Raw genomic sequence first — 20,000 nt, forward strand, 5'->3', positions numbered from 1 at the left:
AGCAACGGAGATCTTCCTTTCTCTGTTACCACCTCTGCACAGCACTGATGTACTGTGTAAGCTTGGGAACACAACCCTTACTCATGCGCAGTACATCAGAAATTCGCCAGGATACCTGCCTAAGGGCAGCATGTAGTCATTATATGACATTATTTAAGAAAAAGTTGTTGTTTGTCTTTTCCTGGTTAGGGTTCGCCACAGCAGAACTCCGGTCCGCTAATGATTGGCAGTCGATTTTTATTGTTCTGAGTTGCCAGCCTGATGCCCAACCTTCAGCAAAGGCATGCCCATTCACGCATGTCTTTCGGAGGCCACTCGACTGCGGGGAGGACATGCAGACTCTACACAGAAAGCACTCCGGCCGAGAAATGAACAGGAGAACCTCTTGCTGTGAGGCAACAATGCTACTGCTGTACCACCGCAGTTGTTATCACATTATTTAAGAAAAGTAAGTATTTTTTTCTTAAATAATGTCATTGTATAATAGCAATAACCCATGGCTGGGTGTGGGCAATGCTGGATTTACCCTCATGACCAATCCACACCAACCGTGGGTAAATCCAGAATTACCCACACTCATTCATGGGTTATTGCTTAATTACACAACAATATTTTTAAAAACAAAGAACTTTTTTATATAATGACATTATGCCTATGAAATTTCATTTTATATATGTAGTGACAAAAATAAACAAATAAATAAAATGGGAGGGGATGTCATAGTGTGAAGATGGTAGAAGAGAGGTGAGGGAAATGTGAAAAGAGAATGTAGGACAGAGAGACAGAGACTGATAAAAAGAGAGATCTATAAAAACATTTGTTGGTCGGACTGACAAAAGTCAATATAGAAGGTCTGAAGTTGTTGTGTCTTTCGGCTTTTCCTGGTTAGGGGTCGCCACAGCGGAACTCCTGTCCACTAATGATTGGCAGTAGATTTTTACATGCCGAGTTGCCAGCCCTGACGCACAACCTTCAATGAAGGTAGGCCCATTCACGCATGTCTCCACACAGAAGATGCTCTAGCTGAGAATCGAACAGGACAACGTCTTACTGTGAGGTGACAATGCTACCACAGCACCACCACCGCAGTCCATTGAAGGTCTGAAGTACATTGCTAAATAAGTTTGAAGACTATGGATGGAGTGTTCCCAGCCTATATCATAATACTGCATCTAATGCAACAGGAATAGACTTGTGAAAGGACTGGGAAGTGCCATCAGTGATTTAGCTTCACAAGGCAGGACCAAAGGTAAATCCAGGTCACTACAAACCTAATAGCAATACCAATGGAACAGGTAAAGCTGTGAAGGATATACTGAGGGAATGATAAGTAGTACTCTTGTAGGCCAGCAACCTCTAAGGTGAATGACAGTATAATATGATAGACAAGACATCTTAATTCATGGATTCTAGTCCTGGAAATGGACAGGCTAGACGCAGTGGAAGTGGTATAGCTTAGTCTGACCAAGACCTCTAATTCTGTGCTCACCACATGGTTAACTAGCAAAATATGAGATACGGTGGTATGGCAGATATTATCCAAGTGGATTAAGAAATGCGCAAATGGAAGAAGGCAAATGGTGTAGGGGGGGTACATTTAAAACAGAGGGGTGGCTAATTAATTTCCTCAAGATTCAGTCCACTACTCCTTGTGATACTGAAGTACGATATCACCAGATTTAATTAAAAAAGCATCCAATCTATTCATAGATGGTACATAAAAAGGGCAAAGGTTAGATAGAATAAGAGTTTACAGAAGACCTCAAAAAATAGCACAGTCTGACTAATAACAGTTAAGGCTCAGTTACAAAATTACTTAGAATTAAAGGCCAAAAAATCTCAGAAATTAGTACCACCACAGAAAGGATGATGGTAAAATTAACAGCATCATATAAGAGAATGATCTGGATCACCTGGTCATTATAAATCTTTGGATTCAGTCTCAGAATATCAAAGTGAAATCAGTAAAATGTTGAGGTGCATCTACAGGGGGAATCAGATGAAGAAGAAACATAACTGTGCCAGTATATAGGACACTGCTTAGGCTGCTGTTGAAATTGCTGCTATTTTAGGGAACTAGAGACAAAAGAAGTCAAATGGTACAACCGAAAGGTATGAGAATGACATGGGGACTGGACAAGAAGGGCTACATGACAATCTCATACAATGTGCACTGTGTTGGCCTGTAGGAGACAAGAAGAAAGTGTAACATGTATAAAATAATTAAATCCTCTATACTGGAGCAAGCACAAAAACAACAGATGGGGATGATAGGGCACAGCTCAAAGACTGTAGGGTCAAACTTTACCATGGACAAACCTGAACTTTTTTAACAGAAAGAGAGGTAGGCAAATGGCATGTGTATTGTATGTTGCTAAAGAAGAGACCAGAGAATGTGCAGTAGAACGGGAGGAGATGAGTAAATAAGAGTAACACAATTAAAGCCGCATCGGGAAGGCTCACTGCAACTTATTCATTTCTTCCTTTTTTCCTGCTGTAACAATAACACGCCTACAATGAAATGACAGGCCTAGCAATGTGGAGGAATTTTAGCAAAGGTTTGCATGGAATGGATCAAATGTATTTTTTGCAATAGAAACAGTATGAATTAACATTGATTTATATTCTTTACTATACAATGCACAAAAGAGCTATTTGGAAAAAATGCTCTTAAAAATGCCTGGAGGCTAAACATTGACAAGCATGTCTGTAAATTAAAGGATGGATAAAATAAAGAAAAAAAACTCCAGCTATAGTCAGAAACCATATTCCTTGCAACAAAAGTAGTTTGGTTACAAATTAAATGAAACCAGTACATCTAAAATGGCACATCTCAGTAAAAATTGTCTGAAGTCATAAAGAATTTCTGACACTTTCATTTTCAAGTTGCTGATGCTGGAAATGACCTCTGCTGATTGAAGTTCTAAATATTGATACCTTCATTATTATTTTATTACTCTGTCCTACTCCCCTCACTGCCAGTTTTTATTGTGAAGTGAACTTATTAGATTTCTGTACTGAAAGATAGAACTTGGTTAAAATAAATTATGGCTTACAAAATGAAAGCTACACATTCCATGTTGTCCTACACACATATCCACAGGCTTCATAATATGTTACTTGCATTCCATTATTCTGTCATTTTGCATAGTAATTACTTTTAAATTTCATATAATAAACTATGAAAGATATACTAAAAAAAATGGCATAGTGTTACCGTCTGCTTGAGGATGCTCTCTTAACAATGCTGACTTTAATACTGTATATTTTCTATAAAAAAAGTGTCCTTCAAAACATAATGTACATTTATGATCACTGGAATATTCCTCTATTTAATAATATACATGTTTATCTGTTTGCCTCTGTGATGCATTTCACACAAGTCGACATGCTTCACCACAATATGTAGATTAAATTAAATGAAGTCAGAATACACTTAATTTATGTAGCTTCAGAAATGTGTATTTTGTAAGATAATTAAGTGAGAGAGCAGGTATAATAAGGCAATTTTATGGAAGTACATTATGTACATGTTAAAAAGATGGTATCTGTAGAGGGATCCACTACAGATGCCCGCATTCTAACAGCTCACTATACACCTATTCTTTGTCACTTGCTTAAAAAAGCAAGTGCTTTAACTCTCACTAGCCTAATCTCCCATTTCTGCATTGACCTCCCAACACCAGATCCTATAAACTACATAGCCTAATTAGAATTTAATTCTAAAACCTAAAACTGTCACTTAGTTCCCAACCCAAATCATGAGTCCTTTATCCTAAATTAATACTCTCTGTCCTTAACATTAAAGTCCTTAACCATTCACTAAACCAAAAACTCCAATCCCCCAAACCCTAAAACTCCCTTCCTGTTCCCAAAGGCTATAGCTCCAACCCCCCCCCCCCCCAAACCTAAACTTAAACCTAATCCATTTGCATTCCCTAACCATAAAAATCCTTTTCCTACATCCTAAACTTAAACCACCCTTCCCCTCACTAATCCTAAATCACCAGTTTCACTTCTTCCCAAGCTGTTTGCCCAAATTCATGTTTGAGTTTGAGTGCAAGCAGCACTTCCTCTCCATGACTGCTTGCCCAAACTCATGTTTGAGTTCAAATATGAGCAGCAGCCTAGACTAGTCAAGGTGCATGCGTTCCTGACTTTAAAGCAGTGGCTTTTAATGGTTGGGCTCAAGCACCTGTAGTGAACACAAAGTCATGCAAAAAGTCACTTCTCATTTATTTAAGTAAGGGGTGGGGGTGAACAGGATGTTGCTATTTTTTGTGACTTAACATTTTTGCACTGGTTTACGATAATTTCTGATCGGTCTGTTACCCGTTTTGTTCATGAGACTGAATGTCAGTCATTCACAAGGTCGTTTGATATATTTATATATATATATATATATATATATATATATATATATATATATATATATACATATATATAGAGAGATATAGATATATAATTGTTATTAATTTGTAGAAGTCAGATAATACTGAGGGAGCAGTCCTGCTAAATAGAAACATCTATTCTACCTCTCCCTCTCTAAAAATGAGCTATAGGCTTTTTCTTATATAACAACTATAGACCTTGTTCCAAAATTTCAAAATTATTTATAGTACAGGGGCTTTGTTGACATGAAACTCTTGTATAAGTGCAATTGTGATATGGACATCTGATGATGGGATGGAGGTTGGCATAATGGTTAAGGTGTTTACCTTACAAACACAAGGTGCAGGGTTTGATTCTCACACGGAATAACTGGCTAGGCTTAAAATGGCCCACAAGAGCAGTTAGCCTAGTACTAATCTATGAAATATTCTTCTGCATTAGCACTGTATTACTTATATTGGTTATGACAGAAAAGGGGAAAGGAGGGCATGTACCAATCACTTATCGGCTGCTGTCTGACCAGTCTCTTAAGCCTTATCAAAAATGTAAAAAATTTAAAAAATTTAGAACATTTTCATTGCAACAACACAATGTAGATAAAATGAGTAATATGGATTAGTAAAAGGAATGCATGCAATAAAAAAACAGAAAAATTAAATTCTGGATCAGAACATTTCAGCCACATTTAGGTCAATTATAACATAAAGGTCTACACTCCTCTAAAATAATAATAATAATAATAATAATAATAATAATAATAATAATAATAATAATAATAATACTATTTTAAGGATTTTATACAAGTAAGTTCAGTCCAAAAATTCTGCAGCCAAAAATGAAGGAAGTTCCAGAATAGTTTGATAAGTCGGAGCATGACAACTGAAGCAGTAGCAGCCAAATAATTCCACGTTAATCTGCAGGAAAACTATCTATGCTCTCTATCTTGACTGAAGTTGTGAAGCAGATGAAATGGGACACGAATCTTCTTTAGGATGAGAGGACTCTTGCCATTTAGAAATTTCCAGACAGTGACCAAAACTTTCACAATCAGTGCAATTTCCAGAGCACAGAGTTAATAAAAATCTTAGATAGTTTTGCTTTGTTATACAAACCTAGAAAAGTCAAAAGGTCTCTGCAAATATGGGGGTACCACAGGGATCAGTGCTGGGCTATCTGTTTTGCCATTTACCCTGCAGAAAATCAAGCCAATATCACAAAATAGTGGTCAACTAAGTTTGCTGATGACTGCAATCTAACACTGTTATGTGCTCATTCACTGATACTAAATACTAAAGCAAGGACTGGAATAGGGCATTGAACCATAAAAAAAGACAGGAAGTTATAGACCTCAAGAACATAACCTTTGTAATCTCTCCCTGTCTTTACTAGAGCATCTCTCTAAATAACAGTGTTTAACCTGAACATCAGGGAAACAAGATGCAGACTTTGGGACAACATGTTACTCAGAGGATCGATGTGGGATGTATTAATCTCTGAATCTACCCACTACAAACCATGTAAATTATGGTACAAACCAATTCAGAACTGCATTAGTAAAGCAACAGCAGATATTCAAGCAATCCTACAAAATGTAATGATTATTGCTGCCAACTCCTATTGCGTGATTGAGGAGGAACAGGTTTGAGTATAATCTGCAATCCCTTGTCATCATATGTTTGCAACAAAAGGTGTGACCAGGGACTGAGGAGATAATGAGGTGCTGAACTTTCCATTAAAAGAAGGTTGGAAAATTAACAATTCTTGTCAATTAATTGTGCATTTTCCATGCATTGAGAGGAAGAAAAAAAGTCTTACTGGAAGCTTCACAGACCACTTTCTGCACAAAAAAAGTTTATTTGACAGTTAGTCACCAGTAATCTCACAAGACTTGAACAACTCAATCTTACATTAAGCTAGAATACCCAAAAAGTATCTTCTTCAATCATGGTATACACGGCAGCTTTTAAAACTGTTTGGGGAATGCCTTTTTGCAATGAAGCCCTTGCAATCTGATAAATTACAGGTCTAAATACTCAAACGCAAGCTGAAAGAAGTTAATGAAAGCTGGATTCAATGTGTTGCATGTTAGAAAAAAGATAAAACTACATTGTATGGTTTCCTCACAGTCAATTAGACAATACTGGGCCAGCTAAAGCTCACATATGTCAATGATTCTCCAATGCCAGGCTCAAGACAGGCAAACAAAGAGAGACATAGACAGAGAAATTAATTCCAATGAACTTATACTATGAGAAATATGCAACCTTCTCACACTGAGGGGAAGGAAAGCATTATAAATGGCCAGACAGCTTGAGCTGCACAGCAAAATTACTACCCAGAAAAGCCTGACTGCAAAATTATACAGAGCTATCTTGCTGGACAAATGCTTTGGCTTATTACATTTCTGTTTTTTTTTTTCAAGATATATGTATATATATAGGTTTACTATGAAATGGCTGAAAGGCCAATACTTGAAAGTCACATACCTGATTATCATATATGGGAAAATCCTTTAGTCGACTGTCATAAACACCCATTTAGATTGTTGAAAGTACAATGCAATTCAAACAAATGAACTTAATCATTTCATTGTCATCGCTGAAAGCCCAAATCACCAAAAACACAGTACAATACATTTCATTTAATCCGAACATAGTAGTGGCAGTGTATATGCCCTTTACCCCACTGTAGTGTGATCCTGGACTTAGAATATATAGTTGGGGGGGTGTGGGAGGCACAGGCCCCCATGTCAGGGGGTGTGGGACGTGAAGCCCCCCACGTAGCTTAGTTGCATACTGACCAGTTTCTGTTAAGAGGGTAAGTTGGTTTGGTGGAGGTTTGGATTCGCAAAAATGTTGAAAAGTGTGGTTTTCAACCATGTGAATGCTTTCCCGTTCTGAATTTCGATAATTTAAGTCTACATTATGATAGCTTTATATTCTGAACTTCGACTATTTGATAGTAACCCATATATATATATATATATATATATATATATATATATATATATATATATATATATATATATATATAAACACACACACTATATACAATGTAATTAAATAAAACATTAACATTTAGGGGTTAACTTACATTTCTTAATAGTATTGCACATAATGGGAAGTAACTTTATTATCAAGTAGGACTGAAATATAGCCCTTCATCTCACAGATATCATGATCATGCCATCATTTGTGAGTCGCAGTATGGACTAGTAATGCAGTCACAGGGGCAACATTGTTCAAAGCAGTGGAAATGTATGTACACAGTAACACACACCTTTCCTTTCCAGCCTCAGATTCAGACACATTCTTTTATATAGAAATGTAGACAGTCTAATACTTTGCTAAAGAGTATTAAAGCTTCTCTCTGGATTAGTACCAAAATGTATTCCCCATTTGGGAGTAGCGAATCATATATGTACTTGCATGCATAATCCTTTAATTAGGTAGTTGTTTTTAATATTTCTTAGTATTAGGTGAATTTGTGATGTCACTATATAAATTTAGTGCTGCAGTTTAATAATATCAGCAGCTTTGATAGGCAATGCTAGCTCAGAGAAGTCATGCTGGAAGAACATATTTGGTAATTGTGGCCTGCAATATGGAATTGGCTCAGTAAAGTAGTATAATAAACTGTATTCTTGTTTCCCATCTACCCTTGAAACATTATTCTGAGTACTCGGATCAAAATGCCAGAGTGAAGGAATCAAGTTGTTCAAATGCTCATTTCTTCGCCAGGAGAACAAACCATTGATAAATAATTTATTTACAGTTAAAAGTCCTCTCTCATGCATCTGCCAGAGACAAGAATTTCCGTCATTCTCCAGTAAGACCCAAAGTCCATGGAGCACAATACCAGTTACATTACCTCTGCTTTATGCATTTTCTTCCTGCCTATAGCACACATTTGAGCCAGTATATCTACTAACCCTACCCTTATCCCAAGCAAGTTGGAATATTTCTTCCATCCCTCACCACAGCTCCTGCAGGAAACAGTCTACATTAAGGTACTGTAGCTGCCTAAGCATTAGCCGTTATTCCTGCTACTGACTCCATTCCATCCCCGACCCTCAGCTAAAACAAAAGACTGCAGTATATAACTTGCCTTCTAGATGGACTATTAGAGACATGAAGCAAAGAGGAAACAGTGATGAAATATAATCACTTGCACGGGTTCAGGCACCTAGGCAGAAAGACATTTCTCTGTGATATATTTGGTTGGGGACATATGGCTGAAGTGACATTTAGCTGCAGAGAATATGGCTGCTCCAAATTCCCAGTGTGCAGATAGAAGCACACACTGCCATGTCCATGGTTTTAATAACCAAGTCATGGGAGCAGGAGTAATGAGTGTTGTGCTCAGAGCACAGTACATGTTTATATAACTACAACATGCAGAAGTATGTTACAGTATGGAGGAAATCCGGCATGATACTGTAGTCACATTTATGCTCCAGTATGCAGTTGAAGTAATATTCCTTAGACACTATGAAGGGGGTAGTGGTCCACATACACAAATTATAAAGGCAGTGTCCATTGTCCACTACATATTTACTGCCACTAACATACCCACTGGCCAGGCTGCTGCTGATACCTGCCATATTGCCTGCTGTCTCATGGTGCCTTGGGGACCATAAACATTATTTTCCCCCTGTGCATCTGGTTCTTGAAGTTGTGGGCATGACACTGCATTCTTTTCTTTACCCATGAAGAATTTGAAATAGCCATAGTTTTCTGCAGCTGAATGTGACTTCAGCCATGTGTTTCCAACCAAATGTACCACAGAAAAATGTCTCACTACCTAGGTCACTGAAGCCCACTTACACACATGTAACTTAACAACACAACCATCTCCTCACCCCCACTATTCGACTAAATTCTTATTGCACTCACTAATCTGATACTGAAATACATATCTAGCCAAATTCTGGGAAGTGATGAAAAATTAAAGAAATACTGGTACACACTAAATAGAAATTTGTATAAATGCTATTGTTTCTGCATACCCTCATTTATTTGACAAAATTTACCATTCTGTACTATAACTGACAGCCCTGCTTGAGCCAATTAGTTTTATGCCCATAGATTTTCCTATAAACCTTGAATAGACTATCTGCATTGTGGTGACTAGACCTAAACTAGCGCCGTATTTTAAATGGCTGTGGCGCATTTAATGTGATTCTTACCTTCTCCAATCATTCTAGCATTTCCTCAGACCTAGGCATTGGGCAAGTAGCTAAGACTTGAAATCCTCTTCAACCACTAAATGTCATTAGAGACCATGATTGTTTTATTTCATTTTAAAGATCATTGTGAGTCTGTTGCACTCACTTTTTTGATTGCTCGATTATCCCTGTTTTAAGAGATTTCTTTCATACTTCATGGATAGGCCTTCTTTGTGATGTGTGGTGTTCTTACAGGTATTTTATGTCAGGCAGCTCTAAAAATATTTCTTTTCTCCTTAGCAGAAGTGTGTTTATTTCTTGTTTCTTGCACTTAGATAGTGTATGGCTACCTGATCCACAGACAAAGATATCAGTTTTATTTCTTTCTTTGCTAAAAATTACTAGTCTCGACTGCTAAACTAACTACATACCCCTGTACTTCATACAAAATGGTGATTGATAAGGTGTACCTCCCCTGGTGTTCTCTTACCAGCCTAACTCTTTAGTTCACATAATTTAACATTTCTATTCTATCAAATGGAGCCTTTCAATTTAACCAAACATTTATTTTCTGCTGAAATGATAAAAAAAAAGTTTGCACCTGGTCTCCATGTATAAGTTCCTACATTCTAGTTTTCATTTTTTACCTTAAACAACCCTTGTTGTGAAGCTTTCAGTTATTGACAGATTATGACCACTTTTAGCCCATCATGCATGTTGGTATCAAGTCCAGTTACACTCTTAAAAGAGTTTTTGTATTTTTCCAAGTTTTTCCTTGCACTGTTTAGCGGCACATGCCATATAATAATTGAAAAAAGGACTTAAGCTTGTTGAATATTTTCTTAATTATTAACTGGTCCTACTTTTTGCCACCTTTCTCAATAACTCTTTCCAGCATATACTTTAATGTTTGGTTATAGCATTACACTGATCAACATTGAGGTTTTCAATTGCTTGACCTTAACACATTGGCATGACTGGTGCATTATTCTGGACATAAAAGGAGCTTATTGTCTGTGAGTATTTTCTCGTGCCCTGTAAAAAATAATATAGCTCCCTAGCTATAATTCTTGCATTAACCTTGCATAATGGGATAGCTTCAGGGCATGTAATCACGCAGTATTAAATAACTAAAATATATTAAAAAAAAGTTGCTTGATTTACCAATGGCCCAACAATGTCCAAAGTAACAATTTCAAATTACATGTTGGTGATTGGCTTTGGAGTCAACAGATTAATAAAGCTTGAGTAATGACCTTTATTCTGAAATGAAGGCATCCAGCATAATATTTCTCAACTTCTTTCATTATTCCTGCTAGTAAAACTCTTGCTAGGATCATCACTTTAGAATTTCCCATTCCTAGATATTTATTCAAGTACATGGCTAAGTGCTAATCTGCTAGATTTCTGAAAGGTTTGGCTATTAACAGTCAATGGACTACTTCCTCTCTATCCTTATTTAGGCATTACAACAAATAGTTTTCTTAATAAAAGTCTGAATAAGAACATTTTGTTCAACTTCTTCCTTTAAACTCTTCTTCGGGGTCAGTCTGTTGTGAGGGTAAAAGCCGCCTCCTCGTCTCTTAAGAACACAAGCACTGTGGTCTCAAAGCTTTGTGTTCCCATCCTGTTGGTGATGTGTTCAGGTTAGGTGGGCATGGTTCATCACTAGTGTGAATTGTGTTCAGGTTAGGTGGGCATGGTTCATCACTAGTGTGAATTGTGTTCAGGTTAGGTGGGCACGGTTCATCACTAGTGTGGATTGTGTTCAGGTTAGGTGGGCATGGTTCATCACTAGTGTGAATTGTGTTCAGGTTAGGTGGGCACGGTTCATCACTAGTGTGAATTGTGTTCAGGTTAGGTGGGCATGGTTCATCACTAGTGTGAATTGTGTTCAGGTTAGGTGGGCATGGTTCATCACTAGTGTGAATTGTGTTCAGGTTAGGTGGGCATGGTTCATCACTAGTGTGATTGTGTTCAGGTTAGGTGGGCATGGTTCATCACTAGTGTGAATTGTGTTCAGGTTAGGTGGGCATGGTTCATCACTAGTGTGAATTGTGTTCAGGTTAGGTGGGCATGGTTCATCACTAGTGTGAATTGTGTTCAGGTTAGGTGGGCACGGTTCATCACTAGTGTGAATTGTGTTCAGGTTAGGTGGGCATGGTTCATCACTAGTGTGAATTGTGTTCAGGTTAGGTGGGCATGGTTCATCACTAGTGTGAATTGTGTTCAGGTTAGGTGGGCATGGTTCATCACTAGTGTGAATTGTGTTCAGGTTAGGTGGGCATGGTTCATCACTAGTGTGAATTGTCTTCGTAACAGATTGCCTTATAGTGAACAAAGTGCCCTCTTGTTAGTTACGCATTTTCTTTCAATAGCAGGATAAATAGTCTCAGCTCTGCTAAGTTCTTATCTGAGAAAACATTAGATACATCGTTTTTTTTAAAAGTCTGTGAAACTGGTAGGTTTTCTCACAGGACCAGTAAACTGACCTGCTGTCTCTCACTCAACTCTTGCTAAGGAAAAAGACGGGTGATTGGGATTCCTAGTCTGTAGGGTTCTTCCCGAGCCTATGAATGCTTGTCATCCTCTTCCTCAGAACAAATTGGATGATTTAAATGCGGTGGGGCTTTTCTGCCCATTTTTTGTCTCATTGGGTATCCATAACTGAAGCATTTTTTTTACTTTTGATGGTAGTGCGTTTCATTGTGACTCTGGTATTCAGTATGGATTTTAATTAACCTTCTCATCTGGACTAGTTTCAGTATGGTGTTGAATCACATTTCTTTTGCCAGGTAGTTCTGAGAACATGTCCATGTTTTATACAGGAAATATTTTATTTCTTCTTCTTTCTGTGGCATGGACAGTGTATCATTTATCTGAACTGCAAGAATAACGATCAGTTATCTTTCTTTATAAGATTAACTAATCCAGAGTAATTAACACAGTTTCCTTCTATGGATTGAGAACATCATATGGTTCATCTGTTCAGGCTTTCTATTACCTGTATCACTACAGTTTGCCTTGTCTATTTCTTCTTTTATTTCAAATTATCCGTACCATTCAGCCAAATGTTTTTTTCTTCCACTGCTTGGATCAAAACAAATGCATAGTCTCCAACTTTAAATTCCTTTAATTTTTATTTCATATCCCTTTTTTCCAGCTTAAGCTCTTCTCTTGTGTTCCCATGCAATGGAAATCTCTATTTCAGCCTTTTATATTAGTGGCTATAGTGTTTTATGATGCTTTTCAATCGTTTTTTCTCTTTTTCTTCTCAGCATTATCTGACAGTAACTGTTAATACAAAATGGTGTCTGACATATAACTCAAAAGGACTGAATCTGTTTGAGGCTTATGGTACTTGTCTAATGACAAATATAGGTATGGCATAAACTGCTTGTAGTTTCTGTTTACTTCCTCAGTAACTTTTCTTAGCATGAACTTTAGTATTCAGTTAAAACATTCCACCAATACATCCATCTAGGGATGGTGAGCTAAAGACCATTTTGCACTGGTATGGTTAGTGCATTATTCTGTATTATACCATGACCCCCCCCAAAACGTGCACGCTGATTGGCCAGCGTGCCCGTTGTAAATTGAGTTATACTAATGGAAAAAGGTCCGGTCGCCCGGACTTTTTTCCATTAGTATAACTCGGTTTTTTAAAACACTGTCTCGCTATGTTAAATGAGTTTAACATAGCGAGACAGCTTTAAAATAAGCAACGGAGATCTCCGTTGCTTATTTTAAAACTGTCTCCATGTTAAACCCATTTAACATAGCAAGACAGTGTTTAAAAAAAAAGCAACGGAGAAAGCAAGATCTCCGTTGCTATTTTTTAGTGTTTCGCTATATTAAATGAGTTTAGCATAGCGAGACAGCTTTAAAATAAGCAACGGAGATCTCCGTTGCTTATTTTAAAACTGTCTCGCTATGTTAAACTCATTTAACATAGCGAAACACTAAAAAAAAGCAACGGAGATCTTGCTTTCTCCGTTGCTTTTGCTCAACTCTGATGTACTGCGCAGGCGCGCAGTACATCAGAACTGCCGCGGATGCCAGACATCTGCGGAAGGGCAGCAAACAGGCATTATACTATGCCATTATTTAAGAAAAGTAATAGTTTCTTTTCTTAAATAATGTCATGGTATAATAGCAATAACCCACTTCTGGGTGTGGGTAATGCTAAATTTACCCACGGTTGGCGTTAGCATTACCCACACCCAGGCGTGGGTTATTGCTATAAAGATAGTGGGTTCACTGATTAGTAATTATTTCCTTTGGTATCACTACCACAGAAAATAATAAGACTAGTTCCCTGGCTATATAGCTTTATATAGTGGAGAACTTTCATGTCATTAACTTGCATAGTATTAAATAATCACAATGTATTGATATCTATTAATGAATTTTACCAATGGCCTAACAATGTTCATTACAATATATCTGAATGATACCACTGGCATCAAATACTTTTTAAACCTGTATTAGAGGCTGCTTTCTCAATCCAGCATATAGGTTTTCAACTTATTTCAGTAGTCTAGGCCAAAATATCTTTGCTATGACCTATGCTTTAGTTTTGTCATTACTAATTGTCCTTCTAGCAGAGGTCTACATGCTGATCTTAGTGGTAGGTATCAAAAAACATGGGGAACCAATAGGTGACACACTACACATTCTTCATATTGATCGCTGCTGTAGTAGCCTTAACTATATGGGTTGTATCCTGTCAAGGATATAACAGCTGGACAGCTTCCAAAGCTTCAAAGCACCTCCCACAAACTATCAAGCAGCTCAAGCTGAGCTAAAAGGCAAGCTTAGATACAAAGTCTTTCTGATCTTTACTGCTGCCAGTACACTCCTGTGTGGCTTTCTATGTTTGGCATTCTGTTTATGCTTTCCTTTACTGGGCAGATAAGTTCCCTCTGGGGGAAAAACTTGTATTTTCTTAATGTTGTTTATAATGTATTACTTTCTTATTCAGGAAAGTTATTTTAAAGCCAGAAGTGTTTTATTTTAACAGACTGTCTCAAGACTGTACCGTACTTTAAAAATAGAGCAATATTTTTTTTCCTGTTAGGTTAAAAGCAGTATAGATTAATAGAAAACATTTTTTTCTGACGAGAAAATTTGTTAATTTTTCATTAGTGGGGCTGGCATGACATTTTAAAATGCTTTTTACTGTGATTTTCTGTCAAAAATGTAATTTTTTGGACTGGCAGTGTTTACCAGCAATTGCTGCTTGTCTTCCCCATGAAAGAGGCACCATTTTAAGCTTGACCATGGACAGACTACTTGTCTTATGGCCAGTAGTTCTTCTAGCCACAAAATGAAAAAAATAAAGAAATAAATAAATAAATAAGCAAACAACCTTTGTCACCACAGCAAGCTAACAATTTGCCTCACCCATAGATGAGTGACTCTGCTATGACCATTTGTTGTACCTCAGACTATTCATATTTTACCCCAGAACCCTCTGGTGTGACACCTGCAGCCACTATAGACTAGGAGTTATCCATATCGTCTGTGGCTGTTGGGGTCCCCTCAGTGGGCAAGGGATATTCACTCTTGTCAGCTCATGGAGCGGGAACAGGGAAGGTTTCCTTGCATCATAATGCTGTGCCTATCACAGGGAAAAAGCTGCTGCCAATAGTAACACAGTTGGTCCCATTTTTCCTGCCAAAAAGAAACAAAAAACCAAGCATGTATCTACTCCTCCTCGCATTTCTTTGGCTAGGATTAGTTTACTAGGTCTAACTCAGGGTTTAATTCAGTCTATTGAGACTTTTTGTGAAGTAGTATCTGGTAAAACAAACATGGGTTCATATTTTGCTGAAGAATTTCAGGATTCTGAATCTGAACAGGAAGCTACAGTGACAGACACAGAGTTTTCCCGTCAGATTTCTGATTAAGGCTCAGAGGAGAGCTCATTTTCTGATTTCCCTGTAGGGGGTTCTGTTTTTGTGAGACTATTGTTAGAATGTACCAGTGTTTTCAAAGGGAAAACAGTGAAATTTCTCAGTCCCTCAAAAATATTATGTGTTGTTACAGAAAGATTTTCTGGAACTTACACTCACTCATCCTGCTCTGTTAGCTTTAGAAGATTTGTGTTTTAACTGCCTGCAGTTTTCTTGGCAGTCAGCCAGCTAACCCTAAAAAGGCAAATAGGATGTACATAGTACCCCATTTTTTTAAATTGTTATAAATATTCCCAAATCTGACCAAACAGCCATAGCTTTAGTTGAACCCACTACTGATAAGCACTTAGTTAATTCCAGTCTTACTCTTCCTGATAAGGATGGGTAAATCTTTGAACGGTACAGAGAATAATGTATACTTCTGCGACGTTGACTTTCAGAGTTCTGAATTGTCAGGTTCATATGTTAAAGTTTGTTCTGATAAATTGTGAAATTATCAGTAATGTGTTATCTACAGTTTGTTCTTGTGAGAGAAATCTGCTTCAAATAACTTAGTTTCTTATATTGCACAGGTCACTATTCATTGTTTAAAATGTGTGTATGCCTCTGTTGATACCTTTTCCAGGGCAATGGCTACTGGTACTGATATTTGGAGGTTTGCATGGCTGCATTCTCAGAAATCTCCCAAATGATGATAAAAATTAGATTTTAAACTCTCCCTTGGATATAGATCTAGTGTTTGGCCTCTCTGCTGCAGAGGTGGTTGAGAGGTGTGATGAAAATGACAAGCTAATCCAGAGAATCTCTAATATTTCCAGCCCACCTTTTCCAAATTTTCCAATGGAATTTTTTAATTTCCTTATCCCATTTTGGCAAAAAGCAGAATAAGTAGTCTCAGCAAAATTCAGGTAAAAAGACAAGGGTTCTAAATCTCCATTTTCTCTTTGGAAAAAGATTGTTTCATATAAATGGGTTCTGAAAATCATTCATCAGGGTTACAGATGACAGTGGGAGTAAATTATTCCTTTCCTGAGTGCCATTCCTAATCCTTCAGATCATACTCTTGTTTCCATCTATTCTTCATCACATACTCCCCCAATGAGTGATAGAACCAGTTTCTCCTTCCCATGTGTGGAAGGCTTTTATATATTCAAAGATTTTCCCAGTATCAAACAAAGGAAATGCTCAGAGACCAGTTCTGGATGTTTCTTTCCTTAATCTGTCTGTGATAGTGCCAATATTAAAAATGTTGTCACTTCATAGCCTGTTACTTCTTCCTCTTTCAAGTTTCCTGTAACACTACACTTAAAAATATGCATATCATCACATCCCAAATCATCCAGACTTCATGTGTTTTTAAAGTTTTATGTGTCTGGATCACATTATCACTTCTCTGCCTTACCTTTAGGACTATCCACTGCAGCAAGAGTGTTCACAAATTGTCTAGCTCCAATTATAGCTCGTAAGATACAAGTTATCTAAATTTTTCCATAATTAGACAACTTGCTTAGAGTCTTTTTCAATGTTTCGGGAATCTTTTTTCTGGCAAGAAACACAAGCTGGGATTCCAAGAGAAAATTCAAAATTCTTTCTTGACTTCCACACACATGATTGTGCTCCTGGGATGTTAACTAGACACATCAGTTCAAAGAGTTTTTCTTCCACATGAAAAATAGATCTCTATTTCTAAGGTTTCCATTCAAACCTCCATCACTGTGAGGGAATAGCACATAATTTGGGGTATAATGGCATCTATTATTCTCATGATACAACTGGTAAAACTCCACATGAGAAAGATACAGTGGTAAGAGAAATATTTTGGTGGAGACAACAGATGTTAAATTCAGGTCTCCCATTATCCCTCCCTGTTCCAAAACAGTCAGTCACCACAGATAGTTCAGACTTTGCTTGGAAAGCAGTTTCAAGAGTGATAAAAGTACAGGAGGTTTAGGACACCAAGGATAGACAAGATATAAACATCAAGGAGATGTTTGCCCAGATCCAGGAACTGAACTCCCTGAATCATCCTTGGTCCCTGAGACCTGTTACAGACAATACTGCAGTCATGTAGTATATCAACAAATAAGGGGATGGGGGACTAATTTATACCCCCTTTGCATTTTAGCCATGTTAGCTTGGGATACAGCTTCTCAGCACAATCTCACTCTACAGGCATCCTGCATCCCATCAGAGCAAAACTGCAAGACAGACAAGCTGAGCAGAACCAGAGCATGAATGTTAACTACATCAGAGGGTCTTCCAAGATTTGATCCATCTGTGGGGTATTTTTCAAGTAGACCTACCTGCCTCATTTCCAAAAAAATCAACTGGCAATATTCTGTTGCAGGACTCAATGCAAAAAGGCAAGGAAGACTGATGCCTTTTCTTTTCCATGGACAGGAATGTTCCTGTATGCTTTTTCACCCATTCCACTGATATCCAGGATACTTCTGAAGATTCAGAAAAAGTTCTCCAAGATCACTGTGTTGACTCCCTTCTGGATTAGCATCTGTGGTTTTCCCTTCATTTGGGAAATGACCAGGGGCAATTACCACAAGCTAGTTCCACAGAATGGATCTACTCACACAAGAACAAGGGTGTTTGATACACCCCAACATCATTCATGTTCAGTTGACTGTCTGGCTGATAGGATCTTAAATCCTTTTAGGCACCTGTTTACTGAGGACATTTAGTAGGTATACTGGAGGCAAGAAAGCTTTTAGAAAAGGTGTTCCTGCGGTAGTGTTGTCGCCTCACAGTAAGATGTTGTCCTTTTCGATTCTCAGCTAAAGCGTCTTCTGTGTGGAGACATGAGTGAATGGGCGCACCTTCATTGAAGGTTGCGCATCAGAGCTGGTAACTTGGTACGTAAAAATCTACTGCCAATCATTAGTGGACCGGAGTTCCACTGTGGTGACCCCTAACTGGGAAAAGCCGAAAGATACAACATATATTAGCAAATGGAAAAGCTTTCCTATTTGATGCCAACAACATAACCAGCATGCATTTGTGGCTAGTTGTTCTCTGGTTTTGCACTTTTATTTATTTTTATTTTATTTTATTTTACATTTGTTAACTGGGATGGTCCGACTGGACACAGGTCCATTTTCAGTGGAGGCCCAGGGGAGAAAAACTCCACAGTAAGTAAAATTACAATAAGTAAAATTTTACACAGTCCCCGGGATTCATGAAGAATTGGCGCAAGACTGGCGTTAGGCTTGCGCTGACCATGCAGCATGCAGATGATGCAGTAGTGCCATATGCATATTAATGAAGGCGCTCTGCCGCCACATCCACGTGCATAGAAAATGTGCATGAGTGCATGGGGCGTGTCGAAGCGCCGCATGGAGGCGTGAACATGGCTGTTTACATGCAACCTAAAATGCTGAATATTACAGCCTGCTTGCAATAGTAATCACACCTGCCATTGTCCATGGATACTGAAACATATGCAAAGCATGCAAGATATTTCTTACGAACACAAAAATAAGAAGCAAACACAAATGCACGTAGCTGGATAAGACATTTAAAACCCGTGCCTGTATTCAATGCAGTGTTGATAGTTATACCAAGTGGAAGCAAAACGCATCATGTTAGCTTGCCACCAATAGCTAAGTCTAGGCCAATGGTCAGGGTTACCACCTGTCCCACATTGTGAGGGACAGTACCCATCTGGGCAGTTGTGTCCATACCAAAACCATTATAAATGCAAAATATCCTGCGACCGTATGACATAATTATGTCCCACATCTCATGTAATAGTCACATATAATAGTTATTTCCATATGTAACATACCTACATGTTACAAGAAATCGAATAATCAAGTAAACAAAACAGAAGAAGCATCTAAACTGCTACAACAATAAGCTTACATTTAGGCATAAAACAAAAGTACTATCCGTTGTACTGACCGTGGGTATGTGTTGGCCTGTAAAATCTGATGTGTGTCCGGAATATATCCCATCCTGGCCTTATGAAAAGGTGGCAACCCTACCAATGGTCAGAGCATTCACCCAAAATCTGCCCATTTGTGGTCCAAGGCATCCTTGTCAGGATGGGCCAAAGATGAACGGGTATTACCCAGGTCTACCTACCCTGTCATGAAAGATAAGTATTTGCGTGTACCTATGTGCGTGATGTACAGCATGTGGAAGGTGAAAAATGCTAGGGTAGTCTTCACAACCATACAGGTACCAGAGATATGTAGTGTATGCAATGTGTTCCCTTGACTGTGCCATGAGCCATTAACCAGAAAAGGGATGGATGGAGTGTGTGGAATATGGGTATGGGGGGACGGGTAATGTAATAATCCACAAAGGGGAGACTGTGTTGGATGCACAATAGGTGAACTGGAGGTGTATGAGGGAGCAGTGGGTGAATCAGAAAGAAACACAAAGAGCAAACATACACATCTGCAATACAACCTGACAGGCCATACTGTAGAACACAATCACACAAACATATGAATATTAAAATGTGCAATACACATGTACAGAAACATCACCAGCACATACCCACATAA

This window comes from Protopterus annectens, chromosome 4.part1, assembly GCF_019279795.1.
Source record: "Protopterus annectens isolate FY-2018-M chromosome 4.part1, PAN1.0, whole genome shotgun sequence".
Taxonomy (NCBI): Eukaryota; Metazoa; Chordata; order Ceratodontiformes; family Protopteridae; genus Protopterus; species Protopterus annectens.